At 40.7% G+C, this 2,500-nt stretch overlaps 1 protein-coding gene across 9 annotated transcripts in view; it reads left to right on the forward strand.

Annotated features, from left to right (window-relative positions):
- The window catches only part of ZNF536 (zinc finger protein 536), a 314,380-nt gene that overhangs the window by 107,190 nt on the left and 204,690 nt on the right, over positions 1 to 2,500 (forward strand). The window contains exon 2 of one of the 9 annotated variants that reach the window (XM_085551821.1): positions 1,066 to 1,110. The exons of the other annotated variants lie outside the window; for them this stretch is intronic. The gene's annotated coding sequence lies outside the window, so the exon portion shown is untranslated. The remainder of the gene's footprint in view (positions 1 to 1,065; positions 1,111 to 2,500) is intronic. 9 annotated transcript variants of the gene reach the window in all.

The following is a 2,500-nucleotide window of genomic DNA, read 5'->3' on the forward strand; positions in this document are numbered from 1 at the left end:
TGTACAAACAAACAACTAATTTCATTGTAGTGCTGCCCGTGTACAGTGAAATAAAATATGATTAGCTGAAAGTGTGCAGCATTTCAGTCAGTAGTTAATTCCAGAACCATGTTCGTATAGGTTTGAAACAAGTTTGACCTCCTTGTTTATGTAATCTGTACGTACAATGAGTGCCTGATTCTGTAATGAGATACTCAACGAATGTAGATTTTCTGAGACCCAGTAAAAGAAGCAGAATCCAGTGTTCTTCTGAATAGACCCATCACCTGTGTGCTGTAATCCTCTGAGGTTTCTGCATTTGGAACAGGCACAGTTAGTACAGGAGACAAACTCCCAGTGTTAGGAAGAAGACAAAATTCTTGTGCTTGGTTGTAGGACTGCTGAAGGGAGTGAGGGAGTGCTGTGGGAGCAGAGAGGGGCAGAAGCCTTCTGCTGGGCCTCCAGCCACGCTCCCCACAGATGCTGTTTTCTCTGGGCTTTACCCCAGACCATAGGACCAGAAGATATACCTGAGAGAGGATCTTCTGCACCCACCGATGCACAAGAAGCATTAGTGTAGCAGGTTTCTACCTTGTGCAGTGGATGCATACCTTTTTATTCCCTGCTTTTCATAGCTGCAGCTGTAAGCAACTAAATTATGGCCATTTCACTGTCAGAAGACTGCCAGTGGCAGAAATGGAGTAGGATTTATCATTAGTGCAGAGGAGCCCTCCCTGAATGCCCAGTCAGGTGCTGAATATCTATAGCTCTTACTGAGATCAGGGACAGCTTCTCTTTTTCTGCATCTTATGGAACTGTCTTCATTGCTGAGACTCCAAGGGCACGTGGAAGCTTTTGGCTCATCTCTGAAGCTGCTGAGGCTGTTCCGTGGTGTGTTAAATACCCACTTCTGCCTACTGACTGGAAAGGTTTGGTGGCAGAGTGAGACAATTAGAAATTAATTTACCTACCTGTGAAATATCGCATTACACAAAACTGTATTTTATTTTAGTAAAATTTTGGATATTTTCCTCTTAGTTTTGACAGAAGTTTTACTTCTAACTTGGTATATCTTTCTTTACTTAGAGGTAGAGTAAGAAGCTGAATTTCACCCTTCAGAAATACCTCCAGGTAATGAAAATACCATTACTGTATTCATTCAGTTTTACTGCATGTTAGTGAGTGATGTGCCATTAACAAAATACTCAGGCATGCACACCTGTGCTTTGATTGTATTTGCGTGGGCAAAGGGAAACAAGTGGTTCACTCTTCCAGGCTGACAGCATTGTAAATAGGGGAGTGCTGTCTTGTTGAATCTACACATAGATGGAGTTGAGATGATAGCATGGGCAGAGGTGTGGATCCCTTCACCTCGTCATAATGGGCTGTTAAATTAGGAACTTAGTTACGACTGTATAAACATTGCTAAGACAGTTGTCCGCAGCACACAAACTTAAGGAATTGAACACGTACATTTTACCATACATGAAAGTATTTCTATTGTTAATGTGTATTATAATGAAACCTACCGGATTTATTTCTAAAATTTGGAATTGCATTCTGCCTTTTAAATTACTACTTAGGTGTTAGCTTGCTGATGTGTGGTATCATTTACAAATTCATAGCTGTCATATGTAGCTTATTTAGATTGAGTTTGATTTGTATTCCTCAGAAATGCTTGTGAAGTACGTTATAATTTTATTTTCCTTTAAATATCAGTTTTAGGGTTTTAGTATATCTTGCAGCGTACTGTTGAGCTGATTCGGAACAGGACCTTTGCATGTTGCGGTAGTGTTTGCCTCTTAATGGTTACTCTACTCATTTGCTTAGAAGAAATAAGAGCGTTATTAGAGATATATATATTTTTTAAAATGACTGTTTTTTGTGGTGGTGATGTGCATCAGATATACCCCACACTAGCAGGTCTGATCCATTTCTTTTCAAAGCTGTTGCGCATGTGTGATGATGGATGTGCAAGTATGCAGCAAATGCTTTGCATCCCAGCTATGTCAGCCTCACTGCATGTGCTAAGTAGCGCTGTTTGAGTATGCACAGTAAACCCAACATGTCTGGAACACATCAGACTTGCTGGACAGACATAGATCACCTGCTTTAGAAGTTAGTAGATTGCTTCGGTGGGCTTGACAGGTTTGGGTCGTGTAACTGAGCAATCTATCATGAGCTGCTAACAGTAAACCTGGTCTTCTTTCTCCCCTCCTGTGAGGAACAGTAGGAGTTCTTCATTCTTTAGAAAATCAGTTTCTCAGATGTGAAGAGAAATGACTTCCCCATTAGTCTGATGGTAGAGTATCTTCCATGTATGAAGAGGCTTATTGAGGCGACTTTTAGAGAAGGTCCCTGAGAACAGAGCTGGTGCATCCCTTTTCCATTTGAACTGTGCAGAGGGACAATTTGTAGTTTTATTTGTTTTTAATTATTATCTGCCCAGTCAGGAAGATGCCTCATAAATTTGCTGATCAGTCCATTAGGAACATCCAAGGAAAAATCTTTACTTTGCCTT

The sequence above is a fragment of the Coturnix japonica genome, chromosome 6, assembly GCF_054131305.1.
Source record: "Coturnix japonica strain WE chromosome 6, WE-NBRP24, whole genome shotgun sequence".
NCBI classification, from domain to species: Eukaryota; Metazoa; Chordata; class Aves; order Galliformes; family Phasianidae; genus Coturnix; species Coturnix japonica.